Here is a 23,970-nt window from a genome sequence, read left to right on the forward strand (position 1 = left end):
CTCTTAACAACCTCCTTCTTTAAAATGTAAAATACTTTCCTCCTTCAAAAACCACTTACTGACTTTTCCTTATGTTCCATTGAGAGAAATGGGATCATATGCCTTTCCCCAAACCAATCACTACCAGGGGATTTCCATACTCAGTCTGGACTTCTTATTTGAGGGCTCCTACCACAGATTACAGCATAGACTGTACGAAGCTATCTCAAAGAAGTGGCATTTGATCAGGTTTATATAGACTTTCTTTTTGCTTAAGATTTTGAATCAGTAGGGCCACCTGGGTGGCTCAGCCGGTTAAGCATCTGCCTTCAGCTCGGGTCACGATCTCAAGGTCCTGAGATTGAGCCCCAAGTCGGCTTCCTGCTCGGTGGGGAGTCTGCTTCTCCCTCTCCCCACTGCCCCTCCACCCCACCTATCCTCTCTCCCTCTATGTCTCAAATAAATAAATAAAATCTATTTTAAAAAAAGATTTTGAACCAATAATTTTTTTAGCTGACAGTTTTTATTCACTAGCTTAAAGAGAAGAAAATATTAATAGAGTCATTTTAATAAACCTGCATTGCACGTGAACAGGGCGAAAAGCATTACTCGAGGCACTGTGAGGAATAAAATCTAGGACACAGTCTCTTCAGGCCTCTGACTACCTAACAGAGAATCAGGCATAAGAATATAAACAGTCGTAGAAGGTAGACTTTAATGGTCATATTGGGAACAGATAGTGAGAGGTTCATTCCAAGTGAGGCTTTTGCTGCAGAGACCATTACATCTAAGTCTCTGATTTACGACCACATAAAGCCTTAAACAGATGGTACCTCACAGGTTGGAAGAGCACATTTCTCTCAATCTTCACAGGAACAGCACAGTTCTCCAAATGGCTGCGTTCCTTTTCACACTCTACCCATCCGTCAGATACCATCCACGAGCCCAATGTTTTATTTTCCAGCATAGTGTGGGGCAAACCATCCCCTCTAAGTGTTCCCAAAGATTGAGTCAGGATTAGCTACCATTTCTGGAAAATGACAAGAGACCTGCTTCTTAAAAGTGACTCTAGCTCTGGAAATGGAAACCTCAGGTTTCAATACCAATTATCATATGGAGAAGTAGAAGCAGGGAATTTATAAAATCTCCATGCTTTAAAAGAATTGGAAGACAATAAAAAAAACAAACAAGGACTTCACCGGACAGCTTTGGAGAACTCGCTTATAAATGAACCAGCTTATAACAGGACTGGCTCATAATCGGACGACACTGGCTCCTCTTGTGACGCTGCGAGGCATCAAGGTTTGTGCTCTGAGTTGGGGTTTGGAGTTTTTTTTTCAGATACTATAAAATTCTAAATCTATTTATTCTAAATCTGTAAATGCCTCTACCTTAAAAACAGGTTATCTTGCAGAGATTAATTGAATTATTTTTTGGCCCCTCTCGGAAAATCTCTCATCAATGTCAATAAACATTGATAATAAGATTTCATGGGTCAAATCAATAAAAAGCCCTTGATTTCCACCTCTGCTGAATCAAAGCTACTCTACTGCGCAGGTGAATCTGTGGTCCTGTCCTCTGATCAGCAGACACTCACAAAAAGGAGTCAAGTGGTGCTCAGGGGAGCGAGCGCTAACCGAAGATCAAAGCACCGGGCTCACCCCAAAGCCACCCTTTGAAGTTCCTCTCTGGGCCCCATCTTCCTGACACACTGGCTGAGGCGGCTGTCTCCACAGCTCATGTTCCTTCTCCATTTCAGACACTCATGACAAAAAAAAAAAGAAAGAAAGAAAAAAGAAAAGAAGAAAAGAAAAGAAAGAAAAGAAAAGAAAGAAAAGAAGAAAAGAAAAGAAAAGAGAAAAGAAAAGAAGAAAAGAAAGAAAAGAAAAGAAAGAAAAGAAAAGAAAGAAAAGAAAAGAAAAGAAAAGAGAAAAGAAGAAAAGAAAAGAAAAGAAAAGAAAAGAAAAGAAAAGAAAAGAAAAGAAAAGAAAAGAAAAGAAAAGAAAAGAAAAGAAAAGAAGGGGGATCCCTGGGTGGCGCAGCGGTTTGGCGCCTGCCTTTGGCCCAGGGTGCGATCCTGGAGACCCGGGATCGAATCCCACATCGGGCTCCCGGTGCATGGAGCCTGCTTCTCCCTCTGCCTATGTCTCTGCCTCTCTCTCTCTCACTGTGTGCCTATCATAAATAAATTTAAAAAAAAAAATAAAAAAAGAAAGAAAAGAAAAACCTAAACCACTGCCTAGTTCTTTTTAATTTGAAATCTGCAAACTTTTGCTGTAAAGTGATGCATGTTTATTTTAGAAAGAGTAAAGAAAAAAAATACAAATAGGCAAAAATAAAATACATGTTAAACATAATTCCAACTGCCCAGAGGTGATTATTGTCAACTCTTTGGCGTATATAGTTCCAGACTTTTTTGTGCAATAAATAAATAAATATAAACACACACACAAACCTAATGCTATATTGGCTTGAATCACAATATTCTAACAATTTTCATCTAACAAATATACTTGTACAAACAGTCTTCAAATGGCTGCTTACTATCCTGCTGCATGGATACACATTAATTTACTTAACAAATTGCCACTGGTTTTATACAGATAGGTATCTCCTTGTTCTCTTATTACAAACAGCAGTTAAAGAATATATCTGATGGTATTTGCACATCTCTTTATTTCCTTAAGAAAATCTAAATTTTAAATATTTTTAAGATTTATTTATTCTTGCCAGAGAGAGAAAGAAAGAGAGAAAGAGAGAGAAAGCATGAGTGGAGGAACAGGGATGGAGGGGGTAGAGGAAGAAGCAGCCTCCCCGCTGAGCAGGGAGCTGGATGCAGGACTCAATCCCAGGACCCCGGGATCATGACCTGAGCCAAAGGCAGACCCTTAACCACCCAGGTGCCCAAGAAAATCTAATTTTAAAAGACTAGATTTTTCTATACCTTTTCCTATTTGTTTAAAAAAGTGAGGAAGAGGGCAGCCCTGGTGGCTCAGTGGTTTAGCACCACCTTGGGCCCAGGGCGTGATCCTAGAGACCCGGGATCATGTCCCGCATCGGGCTCCCTGCATGGGGCCTGCTTCTCCCTCTGCCTGCATCTCTACCCCTCTCTCTATGTCTCTCATGTATAAATAAATAAATAATCTTAAAAAAATAAATAAAAAGTGAGAAAGAGTAAGACAAAGAATCATAGAATCTTTAAAAGTTATTTGGGATATTATGGGATGTCTGGGTGGCTCAGTTGGTTAAGCAGCAGACTCTTTGATTTCAGCTCAGGTCATGAGACCTACATGGGGCTCTGTACTCAGCACAAAATCTGCTTGGGATTCTCTCTTTCCCTCCTTCTCTGCACCTCCTTCTACTGATGCTCTTGCCCTCTCTCTCTCCCTCAAATAAATAAATAAAATCTTTTTTTTTAATTATTTGGCATATTTGAATATGGCTATGTTTTATGATTAATGGTTTATTTGCACTTTTTGAAGCATATATTTTCAAAAGTTCATTGAAATTGGTTACCAGTAAGCACATATACATTCACATAGAAAAGCAGCACAGGTGAAAGAGAGGTGAGAAAGATGGGGCACCTGGATGGTTCAGTTGGTTAAGCATCTGCCTTCAGCTCAGATCATGATCCTAAGGGTCCTAGGACTAAGCCCCGTGTCGAGCCCTGCATGCCCTGCATCAGGACCCCTGCTCAGCAGGGAGCCTGCTTTTCCCTCTCCCTCTGCCTGCTACTCCCCTTAGTTGTACTCTCTTCCTCTGTCAAATAAAATCTTAAAAAAAAAAAAAAGAAAGAAAGAGAGAGAGAGAGACAGAAATGAGAAAGAAACAATATACAGAAAGAAGAGAGTAACTGTGTAAGGAAGAAACCATGGGTTAATTTTCAGTTAATTTTAATATTCTGACAACCAAGGTAAAAAAATAAACATTGTAGTTGAGGAAATTCTCACTGTGTGATAAAAAAGAAGCACACCAATTCAAGAGAGTCAAACTTTTTCTCTGGCACTCAGGACAAAGGAATGTATCCCATGTGTTTTTATATAAAGACAATGGTCAATAAAATTTTTTCATTCAACATTTCTTCTTTATAAATCTAAGGGCACAATATTACATTTCATTTCAGGAGAAACCATTTTTATTTTTAAGATTTTATTTATTTATTTAAGAGAGAGCGAGAGTGAGAGAGAGAGAGAAAGAGAGAGAGTGCATGAGTAGGGCAGAGGGAGAAGCAGGCTCCCTGCTGAGGAGGAAACGTGATGTGGGACTTGATCCCAGCACCCTGGGATTTTAACCTGAGCAGAAGGCACCTACTGAGCCACCCAGTACCCCAGGAGAAACCTTTTTATAGGAAAAATAACAGAGCCTAAGTCAATGTCTTTTGGTTTAAGTTGCTGCAAGGACTGAATCTAGAGGACCTCATCATGATGGTCCCAAAAATGGCTTATTTCCAACATCTCTCCCTTTGATCACAAATTAGCAGGACTTCAATAGTTAGGGACTCCAGAAATGCCTGAGAACAGGGGCCACTTTTACCTTAACTCTTTCAATTTGTTAAAAAGCCTACATAACCACTAAGTTGAGCCCCACAGAGCAAAATGTAGGTGATTGGGCCTGGAAATCTTTCAGAGTCAATGAGCTTCAGCTTGTCAATGAGCTGCTTTAACCATAGAGGACTCGGGATAGTTTGAGTAGCACGAAGGTCGCCGACCAAAGGCCCTAGCTGTCACTGAGTATGTGACGGGGCTCTGTGTGAACAGTGACAAATTGGAGATACTTACTTAAACGCATTCACATACAAAACACAAAAACAGTGTGGCAGCCAGTCTTCCAGCAGAATTTGGCCTGCAGGCAGCCAGTTGGGACCCTCACTGACAATAACTGATTTGGAGAAGCAATGCTTCCTATTAAGCCAACCAGAATGAGTTCACTGTAAAATGTTCAGCCAAGTTACTGGATAAAAATATTTAAAATATTCATCATTTGAAGGTTGGCCTTCATTGGCCAAGAAAACTTATTTTAGTTCTCTTAACAGTAGTAGGCAGTCAGGGTGACAGGGCTTATCCTAATCCATGATAGTACCACCACCTCATCAGTATGAGAACCTGTTTGTTTTTCTATTTGCTATAATAAGAGGATGTGAATCCAATTAATTTAAATAACAATAACAAGATTGTTGGTTTATACTGATAAGAAGAGAAAGTAAAACATAGCTCTCATGTATCTCCATCTGAAATGGAGCAGAACACCATCTTATCCATCTCGATTCTGACAGGAGTATTATGAAGAATTCCTATGCACTAGAAAGGTCCCCACCCTAGGTTGGCTGGCTGGCTCAAACAGTAGAGCATGTGACTCTTTATCACAGAGTCCTGAGTTCTAGCCCCATGTTGAATGTAGAGATTACTTAAAAATAAAATATTTTTTTTAAAAAATGTCCCTGCCCCATTGTGGCTTTCTCAACTCCTTAATTTAGTCATTCTTTCAGTCACACTGAAAGACAGCAATATGGACAAACAATAAATTCAAGGAAGAAATTTTGACTTCTGACTTTAAGGTCAAAGCAAAGATCTCTGGAAAATGACCCAGGGGAAATAATCTTTGAATAAAGATGGCTAAGTCTTTTGCAGCTGAATCCAAGCATTCCATTCCATTCTTTCAACACTCAAGTTAGCAAATGAGTCATTAAACATGTGACTTATTTTTTTAATTGTTGAGATTTTCTTTAAACTGGATTAAAATAAGTCCTACCCAAGTTAGTACACACTGAGGCTTCTCTACTACCTTTTTGAAAAAGAATAAACAAATAAACTCACAGGAAAAGAAAAACACCTATTAACATAGAACTTTCCTTATCTTTACCTTTGCCTCTACCTCAATTTTATTGAAGCTGACTCACTTGGCTTCATGGATGGAAAAGCATCACTATCTCTTCCTTCAAGGGCAGAGAGGGAGGAACTTCTAGCCATAAATTGTGAATGTTCTCCCTCCCTCAAATTCTGGGACAGCAGGAGGAAATGGGATGGGGGAGTGGAAGAGAGTTGGTCACTAATGGTGATGGTAGGGACAAATGCCACTTAGTGAGCCCTAGCAGCCATTAATGACTTAGGAATATTTAGTGTCTTGTTGCATCTTCAGCTGTGAGTTTCAGCCACAGTTCTGAGACAACAGGAAAAGTAGATTCCACACTCCCTTCCATATGCAATAGACATTAAAAGCAGCCTGAAATTTATGCCTTAAATTTTCCATCCTACCATAGTAGAAAAGATTTCTCGTCATTTGGAGACATGTTCCAGAACAGTTTCCAAGTCAGAATAAGTAAAACCATTTGCCTTTGGATACTTGATATTTTATAGTTTGAAATTTGCTCTTTTCAGCCAACCCTAGGGGTGAAAAACTCTAATTCATCTGGATAGAGAAACAGCATAATCAACCGGTTTCTCATAGTGAGCTATAGTATGGGCTTCTCTGACCAGGATGATGGAGATGGAGCCGGCCAATGGCTAAGAATGAGGATAGTCCATTCATGTGAGAGGAGCGTACAGTGCAGGTCAAGTTCCACCTGAGTATCTGAGCACTGTCCCCAAATAAGTATGTGTGTCAGAATGAATCAATTCAAAGATAGCGGTTAAAAGCTTGGGCTTCAGAGTCAATTGCCTGAGGTGTTGGTCCATCTCAAGCCCATGTTAACTCTGTGAACCGGAGAGAGTTGCAGAACTTCCTGACCCTCTGCACCGTCATCCCTCAAATAGTATCTCATGATAGCTGCGAAGCCAGTACATGGTCATGCAAATTCAAGGCTTGCATTTTACTTAAACAGCTGTTACTATTAAACTTCACATTACATTATAACAGAATTAGAGTGGATTATTTGAAAGGCTTTAGAAGGAAGAGGAGGTGTGAGAGGGGTAGAGTGAGAGAGAAGACTTTTAAGAAAATATTTGTCAGAATAACGTGTAATCAGTAATTTTACCATTTACTGCACATACTGCCCATCTTCCTGGTGACTACTCTCTACTGCTAGACTGTGCTTCCCAATGTGGGGTTTTTTTGTTTTTTTTTTTAAGACACCATATCATTTTCGGTATGATACTGCTTTTTTTAAAGTCATATTACCATGTGACATTTATCCAGATTGTTTTGTTCATAGCAACCACTGAGACTAATAGTTTTTTGAAATGCATATGCTTTTTGTGATGTGCTGCAAATGAGAAAGTCACAAAGATTCAGATCACAAAATTCTACATAAAAACAATACAAGAAAAGGCCTCCTCTACCGAAGTGCTTTTACTTCCAACTCACTATCTGTAACAGCAGCAGAATAAAGGGAAATCTTTTCACTGAAATAAATACTGGAAAGCAAATTCACATTTTGAAAAATGTAAGTAAAAAAAGGGAATTGGTTTCATTTTCAAATTCTTGTTAAAGTGGCAAAAGTCTTTGAATTCGGGTCATTTTATATGATAAGGCAACTCTGAGAAAGTAATGAAGGCCTGCTCTATGGACTGAGGTCGAAGCCCTAATCCCCATTGCCATGCTATTTAGAGCTGGTACCTGTGGGACATAATTAGAGTTAAATGAGGTCATGAAAACTGGGCCCTCATGATGGGATTAGTGCCCTTATAAGAAGAGACGTGAGGGAGTTTGCTCTCTCCTCTCCCCCCAACCATGTGAGGACACAGAAAGAAGGCAGCCGATCTACAAGCCAAGAGTGTCCTCAACCAGAAACTGACCATGCTGGCAACTTGGTCTTGACCTTCTAGCCTCCGGAAATGTGAGAAATAAGTTCCTGTTGTTTAAGCCACCCAGCGTATGGTATTTTGTTACGGCAGTCCAAGCTGACTAAGCAGCATTCCACATATTTTTATTATCACCCAAAGTTTTTGAGTATGTTGAAATAAATGTGTGCATTGTTACAGAAATAAAGCTATTACTTTGAATGGAATCCATGGATGTTTTAAAAGAGGTCATAAGATTTTTTTTAAAAAATTCTGGAATTATTTATGTAGATCTGGATAAAAAAGAAATAATCACGTACTGCTGGCTCCCTTGCTGAGGCCCATATGAGTTGTGCAAAACCTCCTCAAACTGACCATACTGTTGAGGGCGAAGAGGAATCCCAATCTAAGGAGATTAATTCAAAATTCACTTGCTGTGCTGATTGACAAATAATTTCAATTTACATATAAGAAGTTTATCGTTTTTTCATTACCATGAACAATTGAAATCAAAATACCAACAGGATAAAACTGAACAATCAGGATAATTCCCCTTTAATCAGAATGCATGAGATCCGTGCTGAGCCACTTACTGAGAGCAGCTTGGATTGATTCCTTAACTTTCTGGACTCCAGTGTCCTCATCCATAGGAACGGGAATGACAGTAATAGTACCTGCATCACTGAATTGTAGTGTGGATTTTAGAAAAGTGCCTGGCCTCCGGCAAACTCTCAACTAATGTTTAATGGCCTCGGAATATTGAATTCAGTTCATAAATAATGTTGGTCCAAAGGACTAAACATAGACTCCAAAAAGACTCCTCCCAAAATTAACAAATCTTTTTTTTTTATTCAGACCCTACTGATTATTTGGTGTGCCTTTTACAAGAAAAAAATCACCTCTACTCCGTGAAAGCAGTAAGTTCCATGGCATCTTATGAGAATTTTTTATAACATACATTTATTCATACACAGTTTTGGATGAGACTGGAAAAAATTTAGAGGAAAACAATGTTTAATGTTCATATGTAATTAGTTTTGTCAGACTACAGAAATAATTGAAACACAATTTTTATACAAGTTTTATAAAATGATATAAATCTTCTTCCCAGGGGTCATACATCTGTTTTCATTACAGACTGAACATTTGTTTGTTTGATTTTTAATTCAGACAAATAAGATTTGATTTACTATTAAAAGTTTTTTTTTTCTTTTCTTCTTTTTTTAAGTTTTAATTGTTCTGTCAAGGTACCATTTTACAGTCTAACCACCTCACTTTCAAGAATTTCTGCCTTTTAAATGAGTATTTAGGTTATTTGGGAATTATTCCTTTTGAACCTTTTGAGTGTTCTTTTTCTTCTTGGCTTCAGGTAATTTCCTGACACAAGGTTGGTCCCATATTCAGATGAAGACTCTCGGGGATCCTCTGCAGATCTCTCAAATTCTCTGAAGCTCCCTCTTTTCAGGTACTCTGCCCTATAAATTTTTCTTTTCTTTCCTTTTCTTTTTCTTTTCTTTTCTTTTCTTTTCTTTTCTTTTCTTTTCTTTTTACTTAGATACAGCTGTCAGATAGCATTGTGTGAGTTAAAATATACAACATGTCAGGTTTAATGCATTTACCTAACTGCAGTATGATTTACCACTGTGGTGTTAGCTAATACCTCTCTCACATCATGACCCAGCAATGTTCATTCAGCATATCTCCCGCTCTTCCTCACCTTGACGAGAAACGCTCCCTGGGTAGGGGCTCCAAGACTCGGAGAAAGGTGCACAGGTGAAAGGATAAAGTCAGTCCATATAACTTAAAGATCTCTTGCCCTTGGTAATTGATTTGTCATCTTCCCACTGCACATATCCCTTACTTACATACATGCATGCATATAAACTTTCTTTGAGAAAAAAAAAAAAAAAACATGATTTTCAGTTTTTTATGACTTATTTCCCTGTCCAAGGCTCTTCTCTATCCTTTACAGCCTGGGAATAACACAAACTAAGGTTCCTATACCCTCACAATTCCAAGCCACCACCACCCAGATCCACTTGGTATCATAAGGGGCCTCTGTGCATATCAGAGAAGAAGCCAGTCCATGTTCCCATGCTCTGATCACCTCCCCCTCCTGTGTGCCCCGTGGCCTGCAGCGCAGGGGTGGACAGCTGGAGTTCAGGTGACCTATGTGGGGAAGATGCCTGAGCTGTCATTAAAAGCAAGCTTAGGGTGTGCAAGCAAGCCCGTGTATTTGCACAGGGACACCTGTGGTCCCAGAGAGCCTGGCGTGGGTGTAGGAGTGGGGGAGGCGGGAGAAAGGAAGCTCCTGGCTGACAGATGTTCTGGCCCAGTGAGGCGGCGGTGGCTGGGGGCAGGGCACCCAGTGCAGGGGCTCCAGTCACCCAGCTCTAAGGGGGGTGGCGTCCCATTATGAAATTCTGCCTAAGGAAACAGATCAAAATGTATTCAACTGTTCAACTACTCCTAGTAAGAAACGGGTGCCCTCTGTGTTCAATATAAATTACTTGGAGGGACACCTGGATGGCTCAGTGGTTGAGCCTCTGCCTTTGGCTCAGGGTGTGATCCTGGGGTCCTGGGATCGCGTCCCCTGTCGGGCTCCTCACAGGGAGCATGCTTCTCCCTCTGCCTGGGTCTCTGCCTCTCTCTGTGTCTCTCATGAATAAATAAATAAAATCTTTAAAAAATAAAAAATAAAAATAAAAATAAAAACAACTCCGAGACTTCAGCAGAAAAATTTCCTCCGCACTGGTCAAGTGGGTTTCTGGCAGACAGTGACTAAAATAAACAAGACGTGTCTGGGGAATAGATTACAAAGACACAAATGAAATAAAATGTGTGTCTTGAAAAACAAAGTATTGGAAATCCATTCCAACCAGGATTTGTTTATAAGAGTTACAGTGATGTCTGTCTGCAATGAACTGGTTCCCAAGTTCGAGTCCAGTGATTGGACTCAGACATCCAAGGGGATGTCCTCACAGAGAAGTGAGCCCCAAAGGGAGACTTTAGGCAACTGCAGGTGTCACAGGAAGGTAAAGCAATGCTGTCTGCCAAGGGGTTCCTTCAATTCATTTCACCGCAAACATTTGCTCAAACTTCACCAGCATGTGAATCTGTCATGTGGAAATAAAAGGAACTCTTCCAGAGACAAATCTGACCATATCCTGCCAAGATAATTCCTCACTAGGTTTGTTTATATGCGTTTGCAGCTGACTAAAAGGCAGTTTATTATTTCTTTCGGTGAGCAGAGCTTCTTTTGGAAAAACAATCTGAAAATGGTTTTTATAAATTAACAAGATCTTTTTATTGCCTTGGGTCAGCAACAGACTTGAGAGGTTTGTTTACAAGTTTCTCTTACTACATTCTTAATAAAATTCTCAAACCAAACAGGAAGCTTAGCTTCATTAACCTGTGACAAAGGGAAAAGGGTCATATCTGAAGCAAACTTGGAAAACTTCCAAAATGCAATATAATTTTGCAACGTATTACAGTGACAGTAAAAGACGAAAACTGGGTTTGATTTAAAGCCACCACAGAACACAAACTGGTATTTCACATGGGAAACTCACTTCCTACCTTCCCAGGGAGAAATAGAGAGAAGGCAGGAATTTTCAAAGAGAAAAATGATCAGAAATTATCTTTAAACTCCAGCTGGACATACATATTGCTTGTGTCGGACATTAATTCCAGCTGAAGTTTAAATGGATCTTACCAGAAAATTGGTGACGTGGAGACATTAGAATGGAGTATAAAATATTATGCATTTGATTTGTGCAGGAATTTGGACTTGTCCTGAGATTGGAAAAGATACGCAACTTTAAAAAAGTACTAACAATTAGTGAGCAGGCCTCTTTGTACAGAGAAAAGACTACGTGAAGCAGTTAATCCTGAAGGGAAGTGATTATGTCAAACTGCTTAGGAAAAGAATCACGTGCTTGAAGGAATTAGGATTTGTTTAAGGGTCTAAGGTAGCAGTTGCTATGCTGAAATGAGACAAAATGTACAACGCGCTGAAAATTCTAGAACCAAACTCATCAGTGCCCTCCCCACTCTGTCAGCACCTTGACTCGTACCCAGAACTGCTCTTTTGGAAGGTAAAGCACACCAAGGAGGAACCTCAACTGCAAATATCACCCCCACCTATATCCTGACACCCCAAAACATGTCCCTTTCGCAGATAGAAGAACCTTCTGCCCCAGGAAAAAGCTACTCAGGAAAACTTGAAAGAGTAAATGCCTGCAAAATAAGAGTTCTTGCAAATTACTAGTTATTTCCAATAAAGTCTGGTTAGTAATTATCCTCTGTAGATTTGTCCTTCTTTTAAAAGCAGTAGCCTCAAAAAATAAAAATAAAAAATAAAAATAAAAGCAGTAGCCTCTCCAGTTAGCCCAGTGAGATGCTAGTAGAGGCAGCGTATGGGGAGTGTTCTCCTGGAGCGGCAGACAGCAGGGTTAGCCATGGCATCTTCCATCAGAAAGGTGACCCCAATGTGCAAGCCCTGGGGACCACTGGTTCCTACAGTCAAGCTGTGTGAGTTGGCAGGACCACTTGCATTTCAGCACAGCTAGTCAGGGACCCTTCCCGGGGACAGCTGGTGCCAGGAGGGCCCGCGGAAGAAGCCAAACAAGCTCTTATAAACACAGATGAAATTCTGAAAGCTGCAGGCTGTGACTTCACTAATGTAAAAACAACCGTTTTGCTGGCTGCCATGAATGACTTCAGTGCTGTCAAAATCTACAAACAGCTTTTCAAGAGTAGTTTTCCTACGACAGCTGCTCACCAGGTTGTTGCTTTGCCCAAAGGAGGCCATGTGGAGACCCACGCAGGGGCTGTCCAAGGATCTCTCACAACAGCATCGCTATAAGTGGGTTCAGCATTATTTAGCTGGAATTAAAATAATGTTTTTAGGTTAGCAACTTAATTTTTACAGTTGATGTTGGAAAGTGTACAACTCACTAGTACATTGGAAGTTATTATGGAAATACCATATAATCAGGGGAATTAAGCATGAACTGAAGATCAGATGACGGGTCCAGGTCTCATGCACATTCATGTTACTGGATGCAGGAAAAGAGACACTCATTATATACTTAAATAAATAAAAGCAAAGAGAAATAACATGCAGAAGAGATGAGTTCCTGTTCCTGATAAATAATAAAGAGCACCCCTAATTCAATTAAAACCTATTAATTTAATGAGGTGAAATATTTAGTTCTCACACCAGCCATATAATTCTCTTTTCACTTGAATAAAATTTAAATATTGAAGTTTGAATAGTAGAGGTAAAGGAGAAGAGACTGGACCAAAATTTCAATAGATGTTTCTAACAGAAACAAAATAGACATGTAGATATGAATGAATGAATGAATGAATGAATGAATGAATGCAATAGTCTTCTGCTTCTGGCCAAAATGGAAGAACAGATCAGATTTATCCTCCTGCCTAGAGCAACCGAGAATACCAAATGAAATATTTGGAACAATGGCTTTAAGGCAATGACCATCAGACAGTGACGGACAGTGAGGTATTACTAAGAGGTAATAAATGACCCTGGAATTGTCGCAGGTTACTGCTTTAAGAGTTTCCAGACCCTGATGCAGGAAGGCCCAACCTGAGGGCAAGGTCTCCCTGAGTTGGAGAGATGCAAGTGAGACTCTGGGAAGATGACGGAGGCTAGAACTGGCAACACAGAGAGTTAAAGAAGCTGCCTGAAGAGAGAAATTTGCATATATGGTCCTTGTAAGTCCTCAGCCAAGTACTGGCCAGCACCTGCATGTAAGGAAACACTCTAAGGCCCGGGAAAGAACCACCTGGAAGAGTTACAGGGAACAGCACGCACTGCATTCACAGGACTTGGAATAGTGTCTGCTCCCACCACCCAGAGCACAACACTTCCTAATTCATGGGGCATCAGAGGGGATTTGCCTCAGTTGAGGGAAAAAAGTACCTTAGACTATATGCTCCTTTGATCCTACAAGACCCAAAAGAACCCAAATCCAGGCAGTAAAAAGTGTTAGATCAAGGTATGCATTTATTTATCAAAGTATGGATCGAAGTATGGATTTATTTATTTGTCAGTCTGATGAGTGAAAATATTCATCTTCATAGCTTAACTCCCTTCTTCTTTATCAAATCTTTAACCTGACATGACCCCCATGAATTACTGGTTCTTACTACACTCTACTGACAGCCCTCAACCTAACTCAGTCTGGTCGATATGATCTAAACCTCATGCCAACACACATATGCGTCAGGGGCCTGTCTGTAGGACCCCTACCCTCTCCTGTGAAAGAGAATTCAGAGTCCAATTACTAACATTTTCTTCTATGTCTCAAACAAAAGACAATCCAGTTGACCCTTGAACAACACAGGTTTGAACTGCCCAGATCCACTTATCAGTGGATTTTTTTGTTTTTTGGGTTTTTTTTTTTTTAAAAGCTTTTATTTATTCATGAGAGACACACAGAGAGAGGCAGAGACACAGACAGAGGGAGAAACAGGCTCCATTCAGGGAGCCCAGTGTGGGACTCGATCCCATGATTCCAGGATCATGCCCTGGGCCGAAGGCAGATGCTCAACTGCTTGAGCCACCCAGGCTTCCCTCTGTGGATTTTTTAAATAAATACAATACAATGCTATAAATGTATTTTCCCTTCCTTATGAGTTTTTTTCCTCTAACTTATTTATTATATGAATTCAGTGTATAAAACATACAAAATATGCATTAATCATCAATGTTAATCAACTGTTCAGGCCATCGGTTAGATTTCCTGTCAATAGTAGGCTATAAGTAAAGTTTTGGGGTAGTCAAAAGTTATACGTGGATTTTCAACTGCATGGGAGTTGGTATCACTAATCCCCGTGGTGTTCAGGGGTCAACTGAATATTAAAAGTTCACCTTAACTGGAATGAAGCTATGTGTTACCAGTGGGTTCAGAATAAAATAATACATAAGAATGCATCCTTCAGAAAATAAAATAACATATAAGAATACATCCTTCAGAGGGATTTGAATTCAAATGTCTTCTTATAAGTTACCTACTAATTTCAATCAGTTTCACCTTAAGCAAGATAAGTTAATTTTCCTTAATTTGTTTCCTCATCTGAAGAATGAAAAGGTTAATATATACTTTTAAAGGGGTTTTTCTGTGAGGCATAAGGGAGATAATAAAGGGAAAGTCATTATGGAAGCAATTAGTAAAGTTATGTGTTCCTAAATTAAGAGATCATCCAGTGTGTTCTAACTTTAAAAAATAAACTATAATCAATTTATACTGAAATTGCCTTCATTAAACTTTGAAGAATTCCAGAATAAAAAACAAAGGTGCTGGCAGGAAAATCAGCAATAAATTGTTGGCTTTATAACATTTTATTTCCCTTACAAACTTAAGGACAACCAACCAAATTACAAAGTTATGAAAAGTTATAAAGATCACTCCCAAAATTAAAATAAATAAATAAATAAATAAATAACCATTTGACACAAAGAAAAAAAAAACACTATCAGTGTGGTAGTGTTCTTGCCCCTGCTGTAACAAATTACCAGGAATTTAGTGGCTTCAAGGAACACAAATTTATTCTCTGATAGTTCTGGAGCTTAGCAATCTGAAAAAAAAAAAAAAAATAGAGAAGGTTAAAATCAAGGTGTTGGCCAAACCGGCCTCCCTTGGATGGATGTTCAACAGTGAACAAACCAAAATCTTGGCCTTCATGGAGCTTTCATTCTGGCAGAGGGAGAAGAGCGGTCCAGGAACTCTTTTAGGATCACCAGCAAAGTATCTTTTGGTTGAAAAGTAGTGAGGTTCACACATTCTATATTACTCTACTATCAAGATCTGGAAAGTCTCCCTCTGCCTATGTCTCTGCCTCTCTCTGTGTGTCTCTCATGAATAAATAAATAAAATCTTTTTTAAAAAATCTGGAAAATATTAAATTTATGACTTCCAAGGTAACCACCTGAAATAGACAAGAACTAGCTCAAAAATATTAGGACTTACTGTAAAAAATAAAATAACCTTACATCTGAAGAGGAGAGTTGTTGAATCCTCCCGTCAAGGGTAGAAGAGAACATTTGGAAATTTGAATGGATTCCAGAAGCAATTAGTAGTTGGCTGCAGATGAAACAGACCTCATTATGAGGAAGAGAAACTATTAGCGCCTTTTGTTTCCATTTTATGACTCAGTTTAAAGTACAAGAAGACTCCTAAGATCTAAAACAGAGGGTTTCATGTGATGGAGCAAAACTGGCCCCATTTTCCCACCAAATTTTACATTAATTTAAACAGGAAAACAGAGAATCCTATGTTACTTGAAATTCATACCTGGCTGATGTGAAATGGTTAACTGAAAAAAGGCAACTAAGGGAAAAAGAGGAGAGGCTGACTCAAACGCAGGATTAGCTTCTTGGTACAAAACAACTAGTTTATTATTATCCCTTTATATTTTCCAATAACCCTTGTCCTCTTTCTCTTAATAGCCTATCTCTCTCGAGCTTTCTCCTCTGATTTAGTGCTCCTTGATTATGGTTGTGGGTTGTTTGGGTTTTGTTTTTTTTTTTTTTTTATTTATCTTTATGAAATTATATAGAGAGTCATTAAGTAGTATCTTAGCTGTCTTCTGTGCTTCATCAAGAAACCAAAAAAGAATGTTCAAAGCATATCAAACTGCAAAAGTTCTAGAAAAAGTAATTCCCCTTTCAAGGCCTCAAGAAAACCTTCGGATAGGACGTATACAGAACACCTGGAATGGGCCACACCTGAAGGCGGCCTGTCAGCGGTCACTGGTGGACTCAACAGGTATCAGGGCTTAATCGGGGAATCAGGAAAGACCATAATGAGTAATATGGAGTGAGAGGTTCGTTTTAGGGATTGAAAACTGTGGGAGAAGCCGGGGAAAGAAAACTCCGGAGGGGGTGGGGGTAGCGGGAGAATCAGAGAAGCATCCCTGAGCAGGAAGGCCAGGGCGAGCTGGGGAAGAGGTCGTTGCCGGACCGCGGGCTCCGCACCTGCCCGCCGGCCCAAGGTGTGACAGGTGGGCTGGGTCCGAGGGGGAGGGCGGGGAACTGTCACTGCAGAGCTAGCAGCCACGCAGACCAGCCGGCGCTCAGCAAGGCAGGCGGCAAGCCCCGCAGACGCGCAGGAGGATGCCGCTGGCCCCGCGGCCTCGCCGCACACCCGCAGACGTCCCCGCGCCGCCAGGTGCGCGGCTGCAGGTGCAACAGGCCTGGCCCGCAGGAGCCGAGGCCGCCAGGTGCGCGGCTGCAGGTGCGCCAGGGCCGGGCCCGCAGGAGCCACAGGAGCCGAGGCCTCCAGGTGCGCGGCTGCAGGTGCAACAGGCCTGGCCTGCAAGAACCGCAGGACCCGAGTCCACCGGGTGTGCGGCTGCAGGTGCAACAGGCCCGGGCCCGCAGGGGCCGCAGGAGCTGAGGCCGCCAGGTGTGGGACACCTGCGCCTGGAGAGAAGGCAAATTGCGCGGACTGGCGGCCACAGGCACGAGTAACGGTGGCACCTGGAACCTGGCACTAAACCTCCGGGGTCACCTCACGGCTTCCTCTACCTTCCAAACCTTGCACCCCTTTCTCGGGCGCCCAGGGAAACGCATGCGGGAAGCCGGAAAGGCGAAGCCAGGCCAGCGTCCCCTCATGTATATAATGCATTCGATTTTATTTCCTGAGTCTATTACACATAAATTCTTACACATAAGAATTATTCTACATAATTTATTATACATAAATTCTTATTTAATAACTCTCTTTCCTATCCTAATATCCCCCAAATCCTCCAAATTAATGCTTCTAGACGTTAGGACAGGTAAGAATCCCCTGGAATTTGCATTCCAATGCAGAAGCCCAGGATGGGCCCCAGGGTCTCCTTGCCTGGCAAGCCCCGTCTTTACACAATGGGATTGAACCCTGGGGCAGCCGTGTTCACATTGTGTGCCCTGGAGCCCCACCTTCCGCAGAGGTGCCTGACAGCCCACAGGGTGGTGGGGGAAGGTCACATTTGGCCTATGCATCGTTTTAGGCTGCTCCACTTTTATCTGTTTTATATACTGGAACTCATTTGAAATATACATGATTTCCCTGGTTTATTTTTTTTAAGCTTTTATTTTTTATTTATTTCAGAGAGAGAGCCTAAGTATGTGCAGGAGGGGTGCAGGGGGAGAAGCAGGTTCCCAGCTGAGCAGGGAGCCCAAAGTGGGGCTGGATCCCAGGACCCCAGGATCATGACCTGAGCCAAAGGCGGTTGCTTGACCAACCAAGCCACCCAGGTGCCCCAATTTCCCTGGTTTAAAAACAACAAAACCTAAAAATCATTGAATTTGAAGGATCCTGAAGCTAGCTGCAAAACTACCTCGGCATTGTTTTTGCAGAAAAAAATGAATACTCCATTCGGCTGATCTGCACTACATTATAAAACAAATTATAAAAACCGAATTTTCCTCAGTATGTTTAACTGCTGGATTAACAATAGATTGACCGACTTCCCATCCTAACCTTGAGCGGACCACTGAAGTTCTTAAGGACTTTATTTCTGTATCTATATTCAGTGCAATCCAACAGACATTCATGGAGGATGTTCCAGGTGCGCGTCCTCGGGTACAAAGGATGAAGTCACAGCTTCAGTCTTCGAAGAGATCTGCTTTCTGTTTGGAACAATAAAATGATTCATTGAAAAACACGAGAGTGAGAAGAGAACCATAGAAAGTACAACTGTTCAGGAGTTCAAGAGAGAAGTTGTCTCTCTTTGGGATGACCAGGTGCTCCCAGCTGACCAGGTGCCCAGGCAGCTAGCATCTCCAGGCAGGGGCTCCAGGAGGTGGCCCTGGCCCCCGGGGGGGCACCTGTCTGCCCGCAAAACGCAAGCAGTGGGCACGCTGGCACCCAGCGCCCTGGCTGCTTCCTCCCTTCCCCCCGCGCTGGATGAGCAGGCGCTAGTCGCCCCCCCCACACACACACACACAGGAGCGGGTGCTAGTCCCCATCAAGCCAGATAAGCAGGCGCTAGTCCCCTAGATGAGCAGGCACTAGTCCCCACCAAGGCAGATGAGTGGGCACTAGTCCCCTAGATGAGCAGGCGCTAGTCCCCACCAAGGCAGATGAGCGGGCGCTAGTCCCCACCAAGCCAGATGAGCAGGCGCTAGTCCCCTAGATGAGCAGGCGCCATCCCCACCAAGCCAGATGAGCGGGTGCTAGTCCCCTAGATGAGCAGGCGCCGTCCCCACCAAGCTAGGTGAACAGGCGCTAGTCCCCACCAAGCCAGATGAGCAGCTGCGAGTCCCCACCAAGCCAGATGAGCGGGGGCTAGTCCCCACCAAGCCAGATGAGCAGCCGCTAGTCCCCACCGGGCCAGATGAGTGGGCACTAGTCCCCACCAAGCTAAACGAGCAGCTGCTAGTCCCCACCAAGCTAGATGAGCGGGCGCTAGTCCCCACCAGGCTAGATGAGCAGGCGCTAGTCTCCACCGAGCTACATGAGCAGGTGCTAGTCCCTACCGCTGTAGATGAGCAGGTGCTCAGTGGCCGGCCCGGGGCATGACCTTCGGCAGCCTGCTGCCCCATGTGCTGCCACCCATCAGGGACAGCGGGCCTGCAGAAGTGCCCAAGCTCCCGGCCCAAGGACCGCAGGAGGCCAGCAGGCAGCCCTAGTACACTAACCAGCGGGAGGTGGGAATGGGAGCAGACTCAGGCAAAATTCTTGGCAGGCACCACCAAATCATATCTATGATTCTACTTCTGTGGCTCTGTGGCTTCATTGGCCCCCCTTTCTGATTCAAACTAGTTTCAGGTGATGGCTTTAAAATGCAGCCACATTCTGCAAATTAGAGCTTTATCATTATTTTGAAATTCTGAGCTGGAACAATTGAAGTAGATTTAAGATCTATTCACATTAAAAATGATTTTAATGTTACATCTCTGAAGGGAAAAAAAAGAGCTGCCTTAGGTACAGTGTCAACTGTTATAAATGCTTCACTTGAATGGTTTCCAAATGGCTCTAATTTTTAGAATCACGTACTAGGTGAACAAGATTTCTCTTTGATGGGGACTATCAAGAAAAATGAAGAGATTGTTATCCAAAAATATTAATCAGAAATTAAATACAACCATTAAAAGCATAAAACTTAATATTAAAGTGTTATGTTCAGGGATCCCTGGGTGGCTCAGCAGTTTAGCTCCTGCCTTCAGCCCAGGGTGTGGTCCTGGAGTCCTGGGATCGAGTCCCACATCAGGCTCCCTGTGTGGAGCCTGCTTCTCCCTCTGCCTGTGTCTCTGTGTCTCTCATGAATAAATAAATAAAATCTTAAAAAAAAAAAACTGAAGGATTTTATTTGAACATTTTAAGCACACTCAATATCTAATATTTACAAAGTATACAATTATATAAAGTAAATGTAATGGATCTTTTCACTGAACATGATACAAATGTCTCCAGATCCCCTCTGGTGTATTACACATTATAATTTCATGATTTTTTATACAGTCCATAATGTTAAAAAATAAAATGGCCATAAAAGACTATTTTTGGAGTAAAGGTTAGGAATGCATATTTCTTTGGGGTCAGAAAGACACAAAAGGATCTTGCAGCTCTAATTCCCTGTATCAAAATGGGCTGACAATATCATGAAGAATGTTGACGCTGAGAGCCCTAGGTGACGATGATTCTCCAACTCCACCTCTGTAATAAATTCATCCGAGGCAACTGAGAGTGAGCACCAGGGACTGCTTGTTCCTTCACATGATCAGTCTTCCTCTGAAAGATTCATTATCTTAGCTGAGTTCTTTAAAAGTTATAGATTCAAGGAACATCCGGTGGCTCAGTGGTTGAGCATCTGCCTTCGGTCCAGGTCATGATCCTGGGATCCTGAGATCGAGTCCCCCATGGCGATCCCCACAGGAAACCTGCTTCTCACTCTCACTGTGTCTCTCATGAATAAATAAATAAAATCTTTTTTAAAAATTATAGATTCAAAACGGCATCTTATGGAGATGCATTTGGCTGGGGGACTCCACACGATGCAGTAAAAAGGGCAGAAATTAAGGCAGGGAAGAGAAGTGGTGTGCTATTGCACGTCAGAGGGAAAGGAGGGCCTAGGAGAGGAGGGTAGAGGATGCTGGAGAAGAGACTAGTGGATTCTTGAGGCCCTTGGTGGACAAAATCTTATGGTGGTTGAAAGGATGATAAAATTGAATTAAGAGAAAAGGAAGAGCTGGTTTAAAGAGGAGAATGATGTTTTCGGATTCGGTCTTGTTGAATTAAGTCCCAGAGGGCCCACAGTATGAACCATTCAGTGAAAGATCAAAATAATGATTCAGAACAAGAGGAGAAACATCTTCAGCTATACACTGAAAAAAAAAAAGAGCAAATTGAGTCATTAGTAATAGTAATAGTAATAGTAATAGTAATAGTAATAGTAATTCAGACAAGAATAATGCTGGTAATGGTTTTTGAGATTTGGAAAGTGTTGCCCTTGTTTTGTTGTCTTCCTTTGGACAAGCTTGTAATGCTATTGACTCCGCTCACCATACACCTCCCCTCAGGATCTCCTCCTATAGACAACATGTAGAAGCACTGAGCAATTTGTTGGACTGCAAGATAAAAAAATAAAAAACTTTTCATGCCTGAAATTTTTTCCATTTGTTGTACTCTCTTAAAATGATTTTTCCCTTTAAAGATAGCAAATATTCAGGGTAATAAATTAGCTCTGAACAAATAACATAGTACTTAAAAAAGACGTATTCCTAAATCTCTTTACAAAGTACTTCTGTCAAACATTGCCTCCATGAACTAAGAATTAAACGGTATGTTAGCTTTTGTGTTACAGACAAATGTAAAAATAATTCACTATCCTGCTGGACGTTAGTCATTGGGAAAAATGGTAAAATAAAATCTTAGGACAGTATGTTAAAGCTCTTGATCGCATTGCAAATGTGATAACTAAGTGTGAACAAAAGTCCAGCAATACTGAACTCTCTTCCTTCTCAATGTGTGATTATCATGGCACTGAGGGAAACGTCCTCCAATTTGCATCCTTGACCAGGATAAATGAGTACATTGAGGCAAAATATCATGATCCCTATCAAAGCCTTTTCTCTCTAGGGGCTTATACTGTCACTGAGAAAAATGAATGTAAATTCCTCATAAATTGCAGACACATTACATGTTTCATGAAGCATAAAAGAAGCAAGAAATACCTTTTTTTTGTTGAAATTGTAGCCTGATCATTACAACCTTCTTTTTCATGTATTATGCTATTCAAACGGATAATTACACTTTCTTTGTAAAAAAAAAAAGAAATATGGAACAAGACAAAATAAATTACCTTCTGTTACTGTGTAATAGTTTTGCTATTTTCAACTATTGAAGTAGGTCACAGAGCTGGGGGGAAATGGAAGAGGAAGCTGGTAACTGATCAATTTAGTAATCTATTGATTATTTAATCAATTTGATTTTGTTCAGTACATGATTAGTCACCAGAAAAATTAAATCAAAATATAAAATTCTTCTGTAGTTTTACACTTAGGAGAAAACTGGGAGGGGGATGTCATTTTTTTTTGGTCATTTTATTTTTTATTTACTTACAACTTACACATAACAAGTTGCACAGATTTTAAGTTTGCTGAATTGTGAGAAATGTATCCACACATTAACGAAATGTATACAGATATAACTATGCTCAAGGGGGCTTCACATTTAGTTCAGTGCTCTGTTACTATTATTTTCTTGAAATTCTCAATAACTTTATCTTTGAACTTGTGTTTCGTAAGTGGCATCTGATTGGACAAAGGAGTAATGGTGTGCATCTGCTGTTCCTTGTTGCCCCATTCACACGTGGGCTCTACATGCTCCAGGAGGACACAATTCCAGAGGAGAAATGATGAGGGAAGCTTCAGTGAGACTCAGCGTGAGGTAAGCAGGTTACCTCTAGGAATGAGTAAGCATGGGCACCACGAGCCTCAGAAGTCACACTTTCCATTCCAATCAGAACTTGCTTCAAACACAGAAGGAAAGCAATGGGGTTCTAAGAAACACTAATGACCAAGGAGCCCTACCATGTCCTTTGCTAGTTGTGTTACTTCCCTGTATTGGTCGATCACTGATCCTGTAAATGGTGCTATAAAAGGAAAGGAAGGATAGGCCAGAGTGTGACCCATAGTCCCTTTACCCTTCAGACTCTACTCATCGTTAAACAGAAGGAACAGAGCATTGGTACAATGCTCACATAGCAGGCTGTGAAATAGAAACAGTTCTATGAGTTTTGTGCAGCACTTTCACTGTTTGGATAAGAACGAAATACATGTGTATGCATGAGCCACAAAGCACCAGTTGTGTAATTTCAGTTATTCCTCATACAAGATGAACGTTCTTACATCTGCATTTAAAACTAGCATGGCACATTATAAGGATGAACAATGAATTGTAATATTTAATATTAAATTTAAATATAACAATTTTAATTTTTAATTTTTCTTTGTTGAGAACCCCATGGAATAACAAATTAAAAGTGCCATGAAAATTCAAAAGACTTTGGAAGAAGAAAAAGCTTTATATCTTAGTACCTTTAGATACTGTTTTCCGGCTTCATGAACAATGGGCCCCCATTTTCACTTTGTGCTGGGCTATTCAACTGATGTGGCCAACCCTGCTGTATATAAATGGAATCTTACAATGTAGCTTCCTTGTGTCTTTTTCTTTTTAGCTCAACATAAGCTTTTATGAGATTCATCCATGTTGTTATGTGTGGCAGCAGCTCATTTCTTCCTATGGTTGAGCAGCATTTCACTGTGTGACTACCATTCCTCTGTTGACGGACGTTTGTATTATGTCAAGTGTAGAGCTGTTAAGAATAAAGGTGCCATGAACATGCTTGTATAGGTCTTTTGTGAATATATGTTTAATTTCTCCTAGGTAATAATGGGGAGTAAAGTTCCTGGATCATAAAAAAAATTGTGACAGATACAGAAGAAAAGCATTGGATAAAATAGTAAAAATGATGGTTTATACTCCTTCCTATCATTCTGATTTTTAAAACATTAGCATCTTTCCTTATTTGCTTCAGATCCCTCTGTTAAGGAATAAAATATTTGAAACAACTAAGATTCCATCCCAGGGAATTGCCCATCATCGCCAGATGTAACAGGAAACTGAAGTTCGATTATATCATTCCAAGCACATTTTATGCAAGTGTATATCCATAAACTATGTGTAAATTTTTAAATGCTATAGGATTTACACAGAAATTATATCACATTTACTGTATCATTCTGCAGTTTGCT

At 40.9% G+C, this 23,970-nt stretch overlaps 1 long non-coding RNA gene across 1 annotated transcript in view; it reads left to right on the forward strand.

Annotated features, from left to right (window-relative positions):
* Positions 1 to 23,533, forward strand: part of LOC140603146 (uncharacterized) — a 77,237-nt gene extending 53,704 nt beyond the window's left edge. Inside the window, exons 2-5 of the long non-coding RNA XR_012006203.1 lie at positions 8,550 to 8,611; positions 9,064 to 9,159; positions 22,462 to 22,603; positions 23,394 to 23,533. This is a non-coding gene — a long non-coding RNA (uncharacterized lncRNA). The remainder of the gene's footprint in view (positions 1 to 8,549; positions 8,612 to 9,063; positions 9,160 to 22,461; positions 22,604 to 23,393) is intronic.
* Positions 23,534 to 23,970: the final 437 nt, after the last annotated feature.

The sequence above is a fragment of the Canis lupus genome, chromosome 13 (genome assembly GCF_048164855.1).
Source record: "Canis lupus baileyi chromosome 13, mCanLup2.hap1, whole genome shotgun sequence".
Classification (NCBI taxonomy): domain Eukaryota; kingdom Metazoa; phylum Chordata; class Mammalia; order Carnivora; family Canidae; genus Canis; species Canis lupus.